This window comes from Ambystoma mexicanum, chromosome 3p, assembly GCF_040938575.1.
Source record: "Ambystoma mexicanum isolate Mex_15411 chromosome 3p, UKY_AmexF1_1, whole genome shotgun sequence".
Classification (NCBI taxonomy): domain Eukaryota; kingdom Metazoa; phylum Chordata; class Amphibia; order Caudata; family Ambystomatidae; genus Ambystoma; species Ambystoma mexicanum.
Window position 1 is genome coordinate 932,443,515 of NC_090925.1, and position 21,527 is coordinate 932,465,041.

The window sequence follows — 21,527 nt, forward strand, 5'->3', positions numbered from 1 at the left end:
AATGACTGTAAATCACAAATCGCATATATATCCATCATACTTATGGATGTGGGGCTAAGGTTCTTATGAACAGAGCTCAGATAATCACAGAGTCCCACTATCAATCCAGAGCAGATGTTGGAGGCTCCTACCCATAGGGTTTGTGCCTCGGGACAGTTGAGCTCTCTGGTAAGACACATTTTCAGGTGTGCAGCTGCTCGTTGTTCCTACCCAATTCCTCCTCTGTGTCAGTAAAGGCACATGGGCACAGATTTAGATATCTGTGTGCCATAGTTGCGCATGCCACTTGGACGGTGAGGCTTTGCTGTGAAAGAGCCTTTGCCGTTCGCCTCTGAATTTTTCCCTTCTTTCTCAAAGGTGTGGTTCCATCTTGCCGCTTGCCGTTAGTCTTGTGTGTCCTTCCGGTTTTGCTCTTTGAGTCACAGATTGAAGTCACTAATGAATTAGTGTCACTGAAGGTTCTTTTCATGGTGGCAGTGACCTCAGTAGGAATTGATGAGGAATCAACACTCTTGAATTTGGTTGTTCATGGATTTGTTAGCCTTCACAAAACAAGCCTTCTTCTGTCCCAGAGGATGTATCCTCCTTCCGTATAGAACAAGAAATTGTATTGGCTCTATTTTTCCCCCAATCCTTATTCTGAGGTGGCCGTCCATTCCTTGAACATTTAATGAGTTAATCCACTTATCCGAGTCTGTAAAACATGCGAGTTGTTTGGAGAAGCAGGATCATATCTTGGCTTAAAGATGTTTTTTCTAGAAAGAGAAATGAGACATGGATTGCTTTGAAAAACTCTCCCAATTCAAACAGTTCAGCACAGGAAGTTTCTGACTCTGCTGTGACATTACCTGATCTTTAACAGAGACCCTTTTCCATGTGCCACAGATGCCATCATGGTCCCTGTTAATGCCACGGTTTCAATGAAGAAAATTCACTTTAAGATCCAGGCTGCAACTCGTGCATTTATTCATTCCCTGTTCTGCTTTCAGCAGTGGCTAATGGTTCGGTCAGACGCCAAGAGAATACAAATGACATCCGGTCTCTGTGGCCTCTATCTGCAGTTACTTGGAGTTTGTGCAGTGTGATGCTGTCTTGGAATTGAAAATTGAAACATCCGTAGTTCATTGTCGCTGTAACCCCCAGTGAAATAGCAGTTAGAGAGTGGGTGTGCAAAATGGAAGACTACCTCATGAACTACAACCCCATTAACATTTAAATCCCTGCATGAGGGGTCATGGCTGCCCCAAAGGGCTCGTCACAAGTCAACATTCCTTTGAACAACCTTCTTAGTGAACTGAGTGGATAATAATATTAATATTTTCTTATATAGAGCCTTATGCCAGCATCCTCCAGCTTCTAAGATCTGTAATAAGTGTTATATGTCCCCTGTTTTTATTAAAGACAGTTCTTCTATTGCAGCCTGGGTCAGGATTCGTCCCAGATTACTGTTTGGGCTTGAGGGAACCATCACCTACGGCTTGGGAAGCCCTACCACACGTCGGCCATTGTTCCACAGAGAGACATTCCCTCTGAAATGTACAGTACGAGGTTGCGATAATTGCAGCTACTGTAGGAATGTGCATGGCTGCACTGAGGTTCACCACAACTCTGCACCCACAGGACAAACGGAGGGAACAAGGGAGTAAAACACAATAAAAAAATATTGAAAAACAATGGAAGGATAAAAGAAAAAAGTCAAACCTGCTATGTCTTGTGAGTATTCAGAACGTGCAAGTGCAGCACGGGAGAGGGCAGAGAGGGTAGGTACTTGAGTGTCCATGCTCATGGGTGTGCAACAGATGAAGTGCATGGTAAGGTGACAGCTACACAGCCTGGAGCCGTGTTGGGAGTAAGTGCGAGCCTCCAGGGCGAAGGGTGTGCTGAGGCAAGTGCTGAGACCCTGAGGATGCATAAGGGCCCAGGACATCAATCACAGCAACTGTGTGATTAGCAGAGGAGAGAAGATGGGATGCAGGAGGTCAAGAGGAAAGTCTTGAGGAGCTTACAGAATTTAAGAAAGTCCTGCTCAAGGTGCAGAAGGAGGGGGAGGCTGTTGCATAGGAGGGAGCCAACTGAGGAAAGCGATCAACCTCCTGCCCTCTGTTTAGCAAAATGCTTTACGCACAAAGGGCCTCATCACGAGTTGGGCGGTAACGCCGGCGCTAATGGCGCTGGCGTTATCTGCCCTGCTGCCAAACCCAATGGCGCTATTAGCGCCGGATCACGGGTTTGGCGGAACGGAAAATCCCCATTCCCCATTGAGCCCATTCAGGAATGCCCCATTCCCCATTGGGCTCAATGGGGAAATTTCGCGCTCTTACCGCCGGCGGATTTCCTGCCGGCGATAAGAGCGCGGAATTTCAGCGGATTTCACCCCAGCTAAGAGCTGGGGGGAAATCAGCCGAAGCCGTGGTTTGGCGGGCTCTTAAATCCAGCGGTAACAGCGCTACCGCCTGATTTAAGGGTTACCGCCAAACTCGTGATAAGGCCCAAAGAGTTGGTGTCTGAGGAGCGTAGAGGTCTGGAGGGAGAGTATTCAGTAAGATAAAGTTGAAGATAGTTTGGTCCCCAGGCTCAGGTAGCCTTGTGGATGATGCAGAGGGATTTTAATTCAATTTGTGCAGCAATCAGGAGCCAGTGAAGACTTTTTAGGGCAGGAGAGATGAGGTCTCTGTGCTTAAGGCCAAGGATACGTCTTGCTGCCCTATTCTGGATTAGCTGGTTGGGTCAAAGAGTGGAAGAAGGTAGATTCAAGAGGAGGTGATTGCAGTAGTCAATCCTATAGAGAACCAGGGCTCTGGTACGTCTGCGGGAAATTGAGAAAAGGGAGAATTCCTTTGAGAGGGAAGAGCTGAAACTGGGACTTCTTGGCAATGTCCTGAGTGTGAGGGAGGAAGGAGAGAGAGGAGTTGAAGATGACTCCAAGGTTTCTGGCTTCAGAAGAAGGAGGCTGGGGATGCGCCCCTGGAGGAATGCCAGAGTGAGGTGAAGAAAGAGGGAGCAGGGGTCCCGATGGGAAGGATCTCAGTTTTACAGGCGTTGAGGCAGAAATCGTTCGAGGACTGGATCACAGAAAGGCAGCCAGGGATGATGGAAGGTGCAAGGGGTCAGCAGGAAGTTTGAAAAAGAGTTGTGTGTTGTCTGCACAAGATTGGAAGTTGGGGGGAAAGGAGGAGAAAAGGCATGACAGCAGAGCAAGGTAGATGTTAAAGAGCCATGGGGAGAGGATAGAACCCTGGGGGACTCCACAGGTGGACAAGGAATTAGGAGAAGAGAAGGTGCCCAGAATGGCTTGGAACGAGTGGTGAAGTAAAACACGTATACTTACTTCAAGAGTAAAGTAAAACCTTGAATTAAGTATACTTCACTGTTTATGGGTCTCTTAAGTGAACACGTGATGGTCATCATAAATATCGTGGTCTGAGGGCCATCAACATCATTAACAAAACTGCTTTTCAAATAATATATAGATCCAGAAATAGTGGACATTCCTAATCAAATGCACACCTAAATGTATCGAAGATGTTTCAGCCCCAAAGCCAGATTCCTTGTTACCCCCTTTGTCCCTCTTCCTGGTCATCTTCTTTACTCACATGAAGGATGCCTGCGTCCTTTCACATACACACATCGGTATCCAAAGGATATCGATCTCTTTTTATGGAGAAGACCCTGGCTCCTTCACCTCCACTCCACCCTGGATCATCAAAATACGCCCACAGTCCCGCTGCACCTGCTGATGGTGTGGCAGGCAGGGCCTGCCTTGAACCGATATTCATGATTCCGCCGACAGGGCTGGTTGATAATGCAGCATCAGGGCCACAGGCCTCTGCCCTCAACTCTACGCAGCAGTAAGGCGGCTCATTCTTTAGCTTACTGACATTTTTGATCCGCGATTGGTGTTGTTGGATACGGAGACTGACCGCATTACTCCAATTTCTCTGGTTGAAAGCAGAGACGTAGCCAGGATTGTTTAACAAGTGGGGCCTCAAGCTAATGTAGTTGGACTCACCGTGGTGACATTAACTGTAAATGCCCACACAGCGTTGCTGAGTGGGCATTCACAGATTTTGGGTGAGTCTTGCCCGCTCAAGCCCTTCCCTGTCTACGCCTCTGGTTGGAAGTATAGTCAATGTTTGGGTTGATTTTTGAACTGTGTTATCTTGCTCCACTAGAATTGGTTTCACAGGGTCAGCACAGCAGCAGGGCAGCAACAGTGGAGTTTTATTCCAGACAGAAGACTCGGAGGGTGTGGGAGTGGTTCCATCCTGAGAACCCGACAGGCTATCCCAGCACTGCAATACTCCAGATGGAGGATGTGGACGGGCCCCTTTTATCAGGAGTGCTGCTAACATGAAGGGCAACATAAGTATTGTTAGTGTGAGTCTAGAACCCGAGACATTCAGGTTACATCTGTTGTTTTGTTTCGTCTTGACTGGACTATGGAGGGAAAAATGGACTGGAAGAGCAGGCACATGTGACATAGACCCGTGGGGTAGGACATTTCTCTACAACAGCTGGATTACATTATGGACATTCTAGCTAAAGGGGGTAAGAGATGGGGAGGTCAAATAGAAGATCATACTGTACCTCATCAGCCTCTTCAACTTCCTCTAAGCAGTGGTCTTCAAACTGTGGGGATGCCCCGCTAGGGTAAGCCCAAAGAGTGTCCGAGGGTTACAAAAGGCTCTTTAAAAAGGAAGTACAGTGACTGCTTTTAATAGAAAATACAAGTAGTTCATAGAAAGTATAAGGAGTTATAGCTTGTGTGGGGGCCCGGAAATAATATTTATTACTCAGGGGAGGGGGGGTCAGTGCAAAAATGTTTGAATGCCATGGCTCTACAGCATCTTCAAGTTCATGGAAGAAGAACAAGGGCATCAAATTTCAAGGGTGTTATGTGCCAACAAAGTTAGTTTTGGACATTATTTGACATCTTAAGAAAAATCAGGATCCCCCACCTCTCCCGCTGCCCCTCATTGCTCCTGGTTTAGGTACAATTATCGAAGGAGGAAATCTGCATGAATATCCCTCAATCGTATTAGAGATGTAATCCTGCAGGAGTGGGCAGAAGTGTACATGTCCCTCCATTCCTAAATAACACATGAAGATGTATAACTTGGAGGAGGATGACCTAGTCCTGGCCACAGCAGTCCAGGTGGACCCAGGCCTCCTAGACTTGATAGGTCAAACAGTGGCATCTCCTAAAAAGCTAGAGCAGCTGATTCACTGGACTGCAAATGGGAGCTCACTAGATAACTCTCTCCCTCAAGTCTGGCTCTGCTGTCGGCCTTCTAACATGCTTATATGGCTAATTCTGTTCTAGAGGACTATGAAGCCTTTTCCAAGGCCCTGACTGAGGGGGAAGGCTGTACAACTCAGATCAAGATGATCACAAAACAAGTGGATCTCTGATTTAGAAGTCGACAATGTGAGTTGTGGCTCTCACCATAGGAGCCTCTATCCTGGATTGCAGGAACCTGTGGACAAGGAACAGGTGAGGTGAACCTTCTCGGAGAACTAGCCTGATCAAGCTCCTGTTATTTATTTATTTGTAATTCTTCAAGCACCACACGCCCATAGACCTCAGAGCGTTATCTGGCTGAGAATTGTCCAGAAACAATTTGATGCTTATGAGGGCCACAATCTTCCACGCTAAGCCTAAGCCTGCAGCATATAGAATACAGTCATCTATGGGGAGCTTTAGAAACCCCTTTCAGCAGAAGGGCATGCCCCAATATGAGCTAAAAGCAGCTCAGCTCAGCACCTCAAAGCCTTCTCCCACCAAGTCAGTGGTTTCATCCACTTCTCACTCCTGACTACCAACCTGGGCTAGTCATTCTGGAGCTGGTCCCCTGTCATATTTCTTAGCCACTTAGGAAGCAGGAACTATGGATGCTTGGTCAGTCTCTATGGTCCAGGAGGGTTACAAAATAGAATTTGATTGTACCTGGTCCACTTATATATTTTGAGATGCTGCTGCACACCCAGGCATGCACGCGCTGCACCAGCAGCAATCCATAGAAGAGGTTGCTCGAAAATCCAGGACAGTATGCTTTTTTCCATTTCTCTATCTGGTATGAAAGCCTACAGGAGAATGGGATCCCATTTTAGATCTAAAAGATTTCAACAAGTTCACCAGGAACATTCAATCAAATATGACAACACTACAGCAAATCATCCTCATGGTAAGATACGTGTGCTTTATATATATATTCCAATATGGCCCGTGCATTGCCCCTTTCTACGGTTTGCAGATGTGGGGAGGATTTTTCCAGATTTCCCTTTGGACTGAAAGCCACCTAAAGGTGTTTAAAAGGGCTCTGGTTCCAGTGGTTGCTCAAATCCATGCAAAGTGCATACTTTGTCACCTATACCTTCACAACTGGATGATACATGTGCCAATTAGCAAAGAGGCAACCTCCGACATTAGGGAATTGATATCCACTCTACAAAAGTTCAGGAACCTGTTGAACTGGAAACGGTCCTGCCCGGTGCCGTTATAGGTCCTTCAATTTATAGGGGACCGGTTTCAAGCAAAGAAGGGGATAGTTTGCTTACTGGAGGACAGGATTTGCAAACTCCACCTACATGCCCTAGAGCTACTCTAGCTCCCTCAGGCAACAGCAAGAACTTGGTGGAGGACTCAGAGGGAAAAGGCGACTGACATATTTGTAGTCCATTGGGCATGCGTGCACCTCAGACCTTTCATTACTCACATACTCAGCATTTGTCTTTATCAAAGTCATCTCGAGGTGCATAAACCTCCCTAATACAATCCGGCACTGATTTGGTAGTTTAACAGTGACCATTTTTGCAGAGGGGTACCCCCACACCCCTCAATCTGTGGTGGTAACCACAGATGCCAGTGCAAGAACTGTGCAGCATTCCTGGGCAGCCTAGGCATCAGTGTTGGTAGACCCACTGCAAGGAAGGTAGGTCCTGTTCCCTTCCTCTCAGTCGTTGTCCCTATACCTACAATCATTTTTCAACATCTGTCCCAGGCCTGGCAACCCCAAAACAGATCCATTTGAGTGGTATTGTCAGATGTTCTGGGACCCACAGGCATTGGCTCCCGAGAGCATGTTAACAGTCTGACCCTCCTGCTTTCTGTACATGTTCCCCGCATCAGCAGGCACTGATGTGGGTCTGCTTGGAATGAACTCTCATGAATTCTGGCGGTTCCCTTATGGGAATAGATGACCTGGTTGCCATTGATGAGGAGGATGGCCCAGGCACCAGAATGGGTTCTCCCACTAGACCCTTAGACTTTCCTCCTTCTAGAACGGGGACCTCTAGAAAGAGGCACATCCTCTTAATCGGGAGGTTGAAAGTGAAGGTTTTCAGGAAAAAGGTTTGTCCCAAGTATTGTTCAGCGCTCCTCATTTCTGGAGTCTAATTTAAGCCACATGCAGATCGATTTGTCGTTTGAAGGGGGATGCTTCTGTATTTTGGCTTTCTGCATGATGGTTTCCCATTAGGACTTTCTGTGTCCACTCTCGGGTGGAGTAGGAAGCCATTCAGGCCTTTCAAGAGAGGTAGGGCACACTCTCTTCCATCTTTTCCCATGCCTTTCTGCTGCGCCATAGTTTTGAACTCCTCAGTCCTCCAGTTAAACAGGTTCTGCTGCCATGGAATCTGCCTTTTGTCCTCAATGCCCTCCAGTATGACCCTTCTGAACTTTTAGAAATGGTTCCTCCTATATTTCTTTCATGGAAAGTCAAATTCTTGATCGTCAAAACATTGGCATGCTGGCTTGGTAAGGTTTGTGTCCTATTGGCACTATGTCTTGCTTGCAGGTCTTCCCTGGCAGGGAAGTCCTACGCACAGATCCTTCCTTCTTGCCTAAGGTGCTGGTCGCCATTCATGTTGATCAGAAAATCTGCCAACCAGCCGTTTCCCCAGTCCAGCATCGGAGGAAGAGCTCTGCTTGCTTACTTTGGCTATACAGCAAGCCTGGATAGATTGTCTCCTTTTCCAAAGTGCAATTCCTTACTGGTGACTTTTGGTTTGGCTGGAGTGCACCACTCTTCTGCCACCTTGAGCAAATGGGTCAAAACCACGATAGCTGATGCAGACTCCACCTGGGGATCTGTGGCCTCCGTTAGTGCAGATCAGATACACCAATGGCACTGTGACCTTGTGGACTTTAGCTAAAGGCATCCCTTTACAGGACACAAGCAGAGCTACTACAAGGGTCTTGGATCATTTATTACCCATCCTCGCTTGGAAGTGTGGGGAAGATAGTTGCCCAACTTTTGGGAACAGTGTTATATCAGCTGCGATATAGGTGGTTCCGACTTTCACTGAATGATTCAGTTCAATCAGTGTGAAAATACATGTCTTGTGTTTTGCATTCACTTTTAGTGGTTTTTCTCTCTACAATTCAGTGGCTCTTTTGGGTTGGCTTGGATACATTTTCATGTAAAAACGAAGGTGATGAAGAAGAGGGACAATGGGAGAATGCCCTGATTACAAGGGGTAATCTGTGTTACCCTGAGTCCTGCTCTTCTTTCATCTCCCACCGCTGCTGCCTGGGGTTTGTACTGAATGAGCCTCAGGATTGGTGGGTTTGGGTACCTTCAGGCGGAGTATTGCTCATGGGTCTCTGTGCATCATAGTCCTAATCATATGAGGAGTCTCTGCCTCTTGAGACAGACTTTCAGTAAAACCCTTCCTTATAAAAAATGGTGGGACCCACTGTATTGTTTTTGGTGCTTTTACCATGGTTGATACTTCACTTCCATTTTCTTTTTTTTTAGGGTGCCTCCCCAGACTGCTCAACCTGTTACTTCTGTCTCCACAGGCCGAGCACTACATGCCCTTTCCAGCGAAGACCAGATAAGTATATGTTTGTGATGTGTGATGAATTGTGGGAATTTGTCGTCTCTTCTCCTCAAGGGCGAGCCCCTACACCCCTCCCCCACTGGTGAGGCTAGGGAGGTGAGCCCGCTCTGCAACACCCTCTCTAGGGGTAGAGGCAAGCGGGACCGCACCGGGAGAGACTCCCCTTGTGGGGACAAGAACACTCTTTCCTGTGAGGAACTCCCTAAAGATCCCTCCAATATCACCTCTTCAGAAATATTCTACCACAGTCTGTATGAGCAAAGAAGGATGTGTTATTGCAGTGCAGAAACTGCAGCTATCCCTCGAAATGGCAACCATTTTACTGGATTAAGGAGGAAAAAAAAGAGAGACAGAAAGGGAGAGCGAGAGAGAGAGAGAGAGAGAGAGAGAGACAAGCAGTGGAAGACCCATGGCTATGTCAGAGCAGAGAGGGCAGGCGACAGTGAACTCCAGGACATCCACAAAGTTTGAATCAGCTGAAGAGCTGAAACTGAAGAGCAGGACCCAGCGCGTACAACAAGCAGAGAAGAAAAAGCAGCCACTAGTGGTGGCGTGACCACAGACAAACTGTGGTGGACCAGAGGCCCTTATAATAATGCAAAACCACAACCTGGAAGAAGCAGCGTGACGCATCGGTATATGGAATACCGGAAAGCCACCCAAACTGAAGGGACGGAGGACGAGAAACCGAATGAAGGAACAAAGTCAGGCAGGCAAAGATGGGAGCCAGGCCCGAACGAAGCGAGATCCCGGTGATGCATTCCCTGAGGTTGTCAGGTAATGGGAAACCGGGATACCGGGGAGGGATACAGCGAATCATAATCAGAATGTTCATACTCGTATCAGTGATGAAAAAGAGATAAGAGGATTTAGAGAGAATCATTACAAGAATGTTTATCTCAGTCGAGGAGAAAGACACAAACCCAGTAGAAGTCAGAGATTCATACTCAGCACGGTCCAAGTAAAAAACATAAATGAAGAGAAGAACACAAGAGAAATAGAAACTGAAATATATATTTAATGGAAGATATAAAAAGGAAAAGAATTTCACGAGAGAGAACCTGAAGTGTTGTATAATGTTATCTTGTGTCTTGGTTGCCAGGACAGTGGACCCCTAGATCCCAGATGTGTGCTAGCCTCTCGTAAAGGATACACCATCCTCAAGACACAAGGATTTGGCCACCACTAGTAGTGGAGGCCTAAGTCACACCTTCACACTAGCAGCACTGCCGCTAATAAAGACACAGCGCAGATGCGCTGGGCCCGGCTCTATTTGTATTGTGTGGTTACGCTGCTGTATGCCACCACGTGTGTGGTAGTGTGTATGCAGTACGGACTGGTAGAGTGCTGCCACTATATGACTACAGTGTTACACACCCTCACGGCCACCATGGTGCCTTGTACCCTAAACCATTGCCTGGCTGAGAGGGACGCCAGAGTCATCAGGGATTTTAGTCTTGATTTTAACTACCAACGAAAGGTAACACCATCAATTGGTAAAGAAGTCTCATGTAAGTAAAGTAAGTAAAACGCAGGAAGCTTTGATTGACCCTTCTCTTACTGGTACATGCAGATAGGCTGGTTTGCAGCAATCTACCTCTGGGAATCCCTCTTTGCGTAGAAGCGGGTTGATTGTCTGGGCATTGACCATCTTGAATGTCATCTAGGCCACCCACTTGTGTTAAACCTTTTTAGGGTTAACACAGGACAGAAGGCTCCTAAAGGCTTTTGAATGAAGAATAGAGTGGAATAACTCCCCTGTTCCGTATTCCCACAATGGCTCTGGCATATTTGCTTTTTTTGATAACCTGCATCCTGGAAAGGTCCCTTGTGCAAGATGTACAAATCAATCCAGCAGGCGGTGGAATGGCCACAACACTATGCAGTGTATAACTCAAAGCTTTCAACACTCACTGGTCCTTAATAGATGATTCCTAAATCCTTGCAAATGCTTTTAACCAGCCAACTACTGGATCTTGCTGCTCTCGACAAGGTGGATAGTCATGACATCAGGGCTTAGAACAGTGGAGCAGCTGTGGTTCATAGTCAGAAACAATATGATGTTGGGGCCACCGGCCCTCGGCCCCTTCTTTGAAAGGGCTGTTTCTGTGCTCCCTAGAGCCTTATGACGGTCTTCTAGTAATAACTCCTCTGCGCCCAACCCAACTTGTGCGATATTATTCCTGTCCTCTTTTCATACGGTCCTTCATTTGAGGACCTAATAAATTGGAACCTTGGAAAGGCAGGTGGGGACAAGACTATTCTGGTTGGCTTTCATTTTCCACAGCCTCGTCCAGAGTTACCTCCAGCCTGCCAAGGCAGATTCTGCTCAGGGGGGCTGAGGAGAGTCCATCGATTGTTGCATTCGATAACGTCTTGCATGGAAGCTCCATCTCTGCCAGTAGCTTTGATGGGTATTCTTGTCCCTGGATTGTCTTGAAGACCTTCTTGAAGTCTCTCACCAATGTTAGGGCTATATATACTGCATAGGCCTTTGTCCAGCTTGCAAAATTGGCCCCCCAAGTATGCCCGCTTCAGGGACACCTTAATCTTATTGTCTGCCGGATCATAAGATGTTGTCTCCTTGGACAGAACTTATGTTTGAGACAGAATAATAAATGCCAACAAATCCACCTTAAGGACTGGTGGGAATTGAAAAATGAATTTCATACGTGGGTACCTCTTTGCCACAAACATGAGCAAGACCAGTTTGTCAATGACTAACCACTTTGTGGCTAGCAGTGCTCGAATAGCCTTATGAATTGGGAGACCTTCTGGATCTGTTGCCATATAATCCTCAAGGTGGCCATCTGCTCCAGGTTCAGGGGGAGCTAGAGTGGGACGATGCAGCATCTCCATTAAGTGGGCCAAAGCTGCCAATAATTCTTCCCCCTGGAGGTATCTGGCTCTCTTTTTTGGGCAGTTTGGGTGCTTCAGCGAGAGTCTCTTCTATTGCAGTGGCCCGAGCCTAAGTTTCTTACTCTTTAAATGCTGCTGCCACGGCAGCCGCAATTCATCTCTGAAACAACCCCCTCTTCTATAGTCAGTACGGAGGTGATTCGTCTGAAGCAACAGGCATTGTTTGGGTCACCTTGAGGGAGCTCATGCTCTCCTCTGTCTGCTGGTATTTCTCTATGCACTAGCATGGTTCTTCCATCTTTGAAACAGAACGCTGCATTTCCATCAACTTAGCTCTCACAAGAGCTCAGAATAACTGCTCAATAAGGAAGCTCAGGTGGCATAACTCTAATACACTACGGGCGAGATCCGGCTGCAGCTGCCACCCACAGTGGCCCGAACTGCTGCACACCCTCGCCTACCTTGCAGTACTTGGGGCTTCGACTCATTCCATCACCCTGATAGCTGTCAGCACTGTAGCACTCGTCAGGTAGATCCATATTGACAATAAGCAAGTAGAGGAGAGGCAGCATTACCCACATATCTCAGCAACATCTATGATGGGTCAGAAGATGGACAAGGACTCTTGTACGGCATTTGTAATACGTTATTTTATTAAAGAAAAGGAAAATGCCTACCTTTCCCTACTTCTACGGGTAGTTCCCTACCTAACAAAACTAGCTAAGGTGCTCGTCAGTCATCTGTGAGCATGTCTTAAAAGAATACGTCTACTGTCCAAACTAACCCTAATTGACCCTACCATTATCTTAACAACTAAAGGCAGGAGAATTACTCCATTCTCCTGTGTTTTGCCACCAGCAATCTTTTGTTTAATAGCTGATCTTCAAAAGGTGTCTTGTAACTTCCCTAATAAGTTCATACAGTTCTGCCAAACTCCTTTGTCTCTTTATTGATATTTTCTCCCTTGGCAGCGACGCCTTTTGTGGACACCGGGTAAGGACCACGGCAGGCTTGTCGACCCTCTTACGGCCAGCTTTATCCACGGTGTCTCTCTCGCACTCCTGCACAGCAAGCCTTCCTTCCAGCTAGTTCCTCTCCAGTCCATGCTGCTGCCGCTTCTACAAGCCACATCCTTCCCTTCACGCAGTTTTTCTTCCTCTGCTGGGCGGTCCCCCATTTTATACACCTGGGACTTGTTAAATGGTTGCAGGTGCAAGTCCTTCACTTCAGTTGCCTGACCATGGTTAAGTCTATTAGCTGGACATGCCTGGCTATTTTAATGGAACTCCTCCACAGCCTTCTTCCTTCTCAGTACCAAAGTGGTGTGAATGAATGGAAGTGTGCATAACTCCCAGTTGTTTCGACCTCGTCCTAATCTTAATGTGAAATGGCAGTGGGACATCACGGGTCAAAGAAAGGGGCAAAGACTGATACTATCCTACAAAGGCAGGGGGGTATAGGTTTTATTTTGACAAGGGAAATGGGGATACCATGTGTCACCCAAAGACATCCTCTATGCACTCCCCAAGATCCCTCCACCCAGGTGATCCACCCTCGCATATCCACCCTGAGGGTCGAGGTCCAAAACTATGGCCTTTCCCTAACCACCTGAGAGGAGGATCACGGGGAAGAAGAGTTGCCGATGCCCTCAGGTTCCTCACAATGGTGACAAAAGATAATCTCCCCAAGGTATTGACCCATCTGGAAATACATGAGGCATCCAACCTTGAGAAGTGCGCCACATCCCTCAAGACGGCTTTGGCATCTGGTGGAAGAATTTCTTGAATGACCACTGCCACAGAATGGAGGAGGCGCAACATCGTCTTCTCAGTCTATTCCGCAGGAAAGAGGAACGGCCTTGGATGGATTTTTGCTGCAAATAGTGCATGGTTATACCAGGATCACTGACAGAGCGGTCCTCTTCGAATGCATTGGGCATCAGGGCATAAATAAAACAAGGTTTGTCTGAGGGTGAAAGTCTGGTTCCCAGGTCTAGAACCTGCGGTTGAAGTGATCGTGTCATGTTGCCTCTGTGTCAGTCCTCAGGCCTGGACAAACCTCCAGCTCCTATCTAATCAAGGCCTCAAGGACGGCCATGGGAACGAGTCAGTACAGATTTTGGATCTCTGCCGAATGGACAATACAGTTTATTGGTGATAGATGAATTCTCCCATTATCTGGAGGTTGAAATAGTAGAATCCATGGTGGCATCTGAAGTGATCCCCAAAGTGGATAAGATCTTCACCACTCAAGGTCTGCCTGGGGTGCTGAAAACAGGCAATAGGCCACCATTTTAAGGGTCAGACATTCAAGATTTTCGAGAGGGTCTGTGTATTCATCACCAAAGAATCATGCCCTGGCGTGCCACAGGCAGATGGAGATGCTGAACCTTTTATGAGGACCCTGAGCAAAACATTGAATTGTGGAAGAGGCTGAGAGTAACACTGAATGCCTGATCTATCAGTTCCTGAATGAACATCGTTCTACACCAAATGCAGCCACAGTTTTGCTGGGAAGGGCCCCAAGAACCACAATACCGATTATTTCTGAATGGAGACCCCCATGTTTGATAATCAAACTTATTTAGTAAACGGGCAAATAATCAATGATAAACGCAGCACCAGGAGCGCATGTCCGCCAACCATTAAAGTGGGCAGTGACGTCCTTGCATGGGTCTCAAGGCCCCGAAACAATTATTGCTTCCTTTCCACGCATCTCTTATTAGGGCCCCGGCCCAGGAAAGAAGCCTGATCACTGCTAAGAGGGGATCATCCTCCATCACAGGTACGTCATCCCACTTCAAGCAGTTGCCAGGAACTCCAGCGGCCAGTAAATCCCAAGACCAGCCTGTCACACTCCCCCAAGCAAGTGACTTTCTAGTCTCAGAAGGACCCAGCGGGAATGAACAAGTGGCGACACCATAGGCAGGAATACAAGGAGAAAGTGGGAGGGGAGAACATCAAGAACTTCCAGAACAGCCAGTCAGTATAGGACCACCTCAGAAGAATCACTTGACCAGCGGAGATGCTCAAAGACTGTGTGTGAGTAACTGTTGGGAGAAGAAAAGATGTAAGGTCATGTTGTGCTCTAGTTGTCTAGTGTAGAAGTGCTATGCCAAAAAGCACACATACGCGCACGCATGTGTTGACGTAGATAAGCATCACCACGCGAGATATATAGGGCTGGAACCGGCGCTCTTGCTAGGTACATCCAGAAATGAGCACTAGCTGGTCTTTGTGTTTATTAGCGGCAGCACCGCTATTGTGAAGGTGTGACTGAGGCTTCCACTACTTCTGCAGGCCCTGTCCTGGGAATTGGGGCTGGTGCCTCCTGCCAGTAGAGGCTAGCACACATCTGGCACCTAGGAGTCTATTTTCATGGAAAACGGGGCATAACAGCAGGCACCACTCAAGTTGTTCATTGGGGCCGGGCTCACCTCAAACACTTGGGTCTTCATATTCTGTTGCACTGGACCCTAGGGGTGGGAGCAGGGGGCAGTACAATTATCCAATTCGTTGGTCACCTTCTCTAGGGGGTCAGTCTCGGTTGATGGCTTGACTCCTGTCATCTAGTGACAGGTGTTCCGTTTGTCCCTTTGGCTCCTAAGGTACTCACAACAGATGCAAGCCATTTGAGGGAGGGCTATCCTAGACGAAGCAACAGCCCAGGCAAGATGGCCTTGACTGGAGGGCTCTCCAGTCCTCCAACAGGTACGAGTTGATGGCAATTTACACAGCCCTCTTTCATTTTGCTCCTCGTCTATTGGGACAATCAGTTCTTATCCGGACCAACAACCAACTAGCTAAGAGTTACAGAAATTGCCAGGGGGGTAATATGGGCCAAAGCTCTGGAGAAAGTGGCACACCAAATTTTTCAGGGGCAGACGGGATGTTTGATCCTTAACTGCAATTTATCTTCCGCGGAAGGAGAATATCCATGTGAATCTTCTCAGCAGCCTGTTCCCCTCTTCAGTTCATTTCCAGCTTCGCCCCCCCCCCCCCCTTGTTTCAACAGATTTGTCTGAGGTTCTTGGATTTGACATTGGAGCTCTTTACCTCTGAACAAGACCATTTGATGCCACGGTTTGTCATGGCCCCCCTATGTCCGATAGCTAGGAGGGTCAATACCCTCTCTTTCCAATAGTCAAATGTGAGGCTCTACGCGTTCCCACCCATTCCTCTGATCACAAGGATTTTGAGGAAGATTCAGGAGGCGAGGGCTCTAGTGACAACGATCAACCCTCTTTCGCATAGGCGGCCTTTGTTTCCTCTCCTCAACCTGGCTGAGTCTGACCCTTGGTTGCTGTCCCTGATCCCTCCCCATCTTCATCTTCATTACCCTTCTCTTGGCAGCCTGAATGTTGAGAGTGTAGGACTGCAGTGGCTTGGTCGCTCCAAGGTGGTTGCTCTCTCCATTCAGGAAGCTAGAAAACCTGCCATCTTGGACTTTTATCAGCAGCACTGGTCACTTTTACAAATGGTGCCAGGAGAAAGGCTCTACTCTCCTCTATCCATACAAACATTTCAGATCATGGATATGCTTTGTAGTGGCTTCCTGATCAACCTCCCCCCTTCCACCTTGCGAGGCCAGTGGGCCGTCAGCCGGGCTTTTAGCTCCATGTGGGTGGGGCAGCTCACAGAGAACCTACTGTCAAAACGTTGGCAGGGTTTTGAACGGATGCGGCCTTCGGCGCATCCTGGGGTTCCCCTTTATGATCTCCCATTAGGGCTTAGAGGACTCGAAGGGGGCTGGTTTGGACACTCTGAGATCCAGCTGAGCCTACTGACGGCCAAGGTAGTTTTTCTTCTACCATTACCTCAGGTCATAGAGTGCAGAAATGGGAGATTATTTTCAGGAAAGACTGTACCATCACTTTTAGTGGTGATAAGATAATTCTTGAATACTCACAATCCTTCCAAATCAACGTCATGTCGACCTTTCATATGGAACAGGAAGTGGCTCCATGCACTCGCTGTCTCTAGGGCTCTGTACGCTGCCATCCAGCGCTGAGAAGAGTTTCTACTGTATCATTCCCTATTGGTTACCTTTGGATCCATTAAACAAGGGGTTGAGTCATCTGTTTCCACAATTAGTAGCTGGATTAGACTGGCAATGTCTACCTCATATCGGCAAGCAGGCCTTTCTCTTCCAGGGTAGGTCTGACCAGAAGGGGGAGTTGGTTGGTGCCTATTAGACAGAATAGGGCAGCATTTCCATTAAAGACATTTGCAGCTCTGCTACCTGGTCGGATGCCTCAGAGTTCATTAAACACTACAAAGTGCAACTGGAAGGGTCAGAATCCACTCAGTTTGAGTCATCGGTGTCAGCTGCCATGAATCACTGTTGCATTGCCTTTAAGTCACTGGGTGTGCAGCAACTATTGGTGTGAACCTCATTTTGTTACAGGGGCTTGGTAAATCCTCACATGAGTAGGACTGTAACGAGGAGGCCTGATGAGGGGGTAATGGCCCGATTACTTACCGGTAGTAATCATTACTCAAAGTCCTAATCTTCCTCTTCACAGACCTTGGTTTCCCCTCCCTCTCATCCAGGGCTCAGATCAGTTTAAAATCAGAACTGGCACTGGAGAAAGGACTAGAAACAAAGCATGGGTTCCTCAATGTTTGATGGGGAAGGTTGTTACTGAAAGTCTATGTCACAGGATGTAGCCTCCTTGTATGATTGGGACTGTGATGAGGAAGACCAGGGCCCCATTAGGAGTTTGCCGGTAACCCGGTATCTGCAACAGCGGTAAATTCCTATTCCAAATCCATGGATTGAAGTTGCCCCAATCACCGGAACTGCTGTCGGTGATTGGGACAATTCTTTGACGGTAGGTGCCTAAACTCCAGGCAGGACAGGCCTGCCGGTAGTTCACTGCCCCTACCAGCAAACTCGAAGTGCGCCGGTTCGGTAAAAATGCTGGATCCGGTAATATCACCATTTTAACTGGGCAGGCACACTCGTAATGAGGCCCTAGGACTCAGAGTAATGAAGATGGCTGGTAAGTAAATCGGGCCATTTTCAGAAACTAATGTACAAAATTCCACTACCGAACTGGAACTCCCATAAAAGCATCTGCCCAATGTACCCGCTTGATCCTAGGCTTTAGCGTGGCATTTCACGTTTCTTCTGTCTATTTTCCATTTCACATTTCATTTTTTTTAAAAAGCTCCCAATAACAATTTGTAAGCACAGCATTTTCTATCCCTGCCATGTCTTTGTTGCTGTTTAAAAAATAGCCACGTTCCAGAAAGGAAAGGCACCAGGATTACTTTGGCACAGAGAAAGAGTAGCGGCAGGAGGCAGAAACACGAGAACGAGGCCAGCACAGAACATGTACACTTCGATCACTGAACACAATTTTAAAACACTCACACCATCTTGTATGTTAAATTAAAATCAACTCATCAAGCTCCCAGACAGGCCGTGCCCTGTACAAGGAGCCTGACACATGTTTAATGCTGGCAGAAGAGAAGGAGACAATGCCATGGGGGAGAGACAGGGCAGCGTGACACAAGTGTAAAACTTACTCTTCTGGACTTTGTGCAGCAACAGGAAGAGAAGGTGCAAAGAAATGAGATTAGATCATCATTAACCGGTGAGAGCGTGCACTGCAGACACTTGTGAGCTGCATTCTCACAACCCCACAACAGACTATAAAGTTGCTGACTGTCATTTGGTATAGGCACCCAAGTGTAAATGCACACATTAAAGTGCTCGTTTTTACACTCTACACTCCACCAATTCAAATACTCTGGAGCGAGCACCTCATCATTCCCTTCATAATCACACTGACCACTCCAATAAACAAGCAACAAGACAAGCCACCGATCAACATGAAAAGAAATTGGAGAACCATAAAAAACTCCAACCTATCTGAACTTCTGGAACTCAGCAAACCACAAGCAATAACCATGGACAAAGCTGACCTGGACAAAAAAAATAGTTCTACCCCAAAACTGGATCGCAACAACAATCAACAAGATAGTCAGAGAAAAACCTTTCACCCCTTTATGCAAAAGAGGCACGGCAAAATGGTTCACCCCACTACTCAGGGCCATGAAAAGAAAAAAACGAAAACTGGAACTAGAATGGAGGATCAACAACCACCGCAAAAAGAAATTCAAACTTTAACATATCCGCTCATACAAAAAGCAAAAAGAAAACACTACGACAACCGAATCTTCAAAGCATCAAACGCCCAAAAAGAACTCTTTAAAATCATCAATGAAATAAAAAATGCAGCTGGCTGTAACAAAATGCCAACACCGTCGAAGGAACTATGCAATGATCTAGCAGACCATTTCAAAAACAAAATCATTACCATCCAACAGACCATACAAAACAGACCATACGAACAGACTACGGAACCCACCTACCCCTACGAGGAACGCCCACACAAACTCTGAAGCTTCCCCGAAATATCAGTGGAGACATTTCTCAAACTGGTAAATCAAAGCAACAAAACAGGATCCCTGCCCTCCGGACATATACAAATCAATCCTCTCACAAGGAACACCCATGGAATACCATAGGAATGTCTTCAACCTTTCAATCTCATCAGTGAAATTGCCAAAATCCTTCAAATCAGCATACATCAGGCGGCTACTCCAAGATACAGCAGCAAACGTAGAGGACCTCTCCAATTATAGACCCATCTCCAAAATCCTGTACCCAGCCAAACTGCTCGAAACACAGATGTACAGAACAACCCAAGAATTCATAGAAGAGCACTGCCTCCTAGACCAGACACATGTAGGCTTTAGATCAATGAGAGGAACGGAATCAGCACTCTTCTCAATATGGGATGACCTAAAGGCAAACGCAGATTCAGACAACAGTACCACTTTGATACTTCTAGACTTCACTGCAGCATTCGACACAGTTAACCACAACATCCTCATCACAAAATTGGAGGAATTTGGAATCACTGACCGCACCCTACTATGGATCAAATCCTCGAAAACAGAACCGAGACCATATGGATGAAACCTTTTAAATCCAACCCAAGAGAACCCTGATGCAGAGTACCACAAGGATCATCCTTCTCCCCATTATTATTCAACATCTACCTGTCTCAATTTACCAAGATCATCAAAAAACATGGCCTCACCCGTTACAACTATGCTGACGATACACAAATAGTCTACCAAATACAACAAACTCAAGAAGAAAACACAACATTACTGCCTTCGTGAAATATTCAACTGGGTGAACTGAAACTACCTCAAATTCAACCCAGACAAAAGAGAAATAATGATCATCACAAAAAATGGAGGAGACAACCACTACATCCCTTGGCCAAGGGAACTTGGTACAACCCCAGCCTCATCATCGATTGTAAACAACCTGGGAGTCCTAATGGACAACAAATTCTAGAGCCACGTGTAAATGCTCTAATCAAGAAATCCTTTCTCTTGCTATCAGTAAAAGGATCCTACCATTCTTATCATTCGCCAACAAAACACTCACTGTCATCGCTCTCGTCATGTTCAGAGTAGACTACGCCAATAGCCTTTATCTGCGCATGCCTGAACGACTTCTAAAAAAACAACACTGCATACAAAATGCGGCAGCCAGACTGCTCCTCAAACTTTCCAGAAGAGAACACATAACACCAGCGCTGAAAACACAACATGGAATCAAGTTTAAATCAATGTGCATTTCACACAGATAAATCCACGACCAAGGCGCAGAGTTCATAAGAGACAAATTAAGACTACATCACCCAACATGTATGCTCAGATCAAGCAGCGACATCAGTTTGGAACCAAAACCCTACAACGAAAGAAAATTCGGAGGATCTTCTTTCTCTCACCTCACCCCAAAAACTTGGAACGAGCTACCAAAGAACATACGCAATACAAGAAACCACATACTATTTAGAAAACTCCTCAAATCCTGGGTCTTCACCCCATAACTAGAAGAACGCCTACGGGGGCCTAAACACAACGGAAACAATGCTGAGTGAAGAAACCGATCCTCCCGATCCCCCTAAGCTGTCGCCCATAAACAGAAGTTAAGGAAGAACAATCTACGGCATATCAATTTACTGAGTGAGAGATAGATATGATAGGATGATACCATAGATTAAACACAGATAGATCAGGATGGAAGTGCAAGGATGATATATCATTAACACCTTGGCCTACAAACTACACACAGCACTAATGGACATACCAACGGAAATAGATAGCATGGGAGTGGGTGACTGCTAATTTACAGCACCAATACCGGGGGGGGGGGGGGGGGGCAGGACACGCCCCTTCCCATTACACTAAGTTCAAATACAACACAGCTGGGAACGCGCCACGCCATCACTCGTAACAATTAGACGGACAGGAAAGAAAAGTTGAAAATATGCCAACGTATAGGACAACCGGATGCATGGAACAAGATTTATAAAGACTAAGGTATATAACCCACTAACCCTATGCTCAAATCCCTGCATACCTAATTCACACGAAAATCCACATAACCATCTTCTCTCAGACAACCGCACCCACTTCACTGCACCGCAACAGCAAACAACACATAAGCCACACCAACAGCACACTCTCAAGGTCTCGCATCGGTCCGATAGTCACACCAAAGCTCAAGGCAGGGTGACAACCGAACTGAAGCCGCCAACAGCACACCACTTCTCTCACTTTCCCATTCCCTCTTCACCCGACTAACCCACCCCACCTTCTTGTTTGCAGATCCGAGTGAGCACCTGGGGAGCAATTCCATTGGTGACGGTTCGCGGTATAAATACCTTTAACCTTATATAGTATACGCACTGTGCAAACATTCACAAACAACGTGCGCACATGTCTATT

General features: G+C 46.8%; 1 protein-coding gene across 1 annotated transcript in view; it reads right to left on the reverse strand.

Moving 5' to 3' along the window:
* The window catches only part of LOC138581134 (arf-GAP with SH3 domain, ANK repeat and PH domain-containing protein 1-like), a 1,625,721-nt gene that overhangs the window by 897,808 nt on the left and 706,386 nt on the right, over positions 1 to 21,527 (reverse strand). The window lies entirely within an intron of this gene.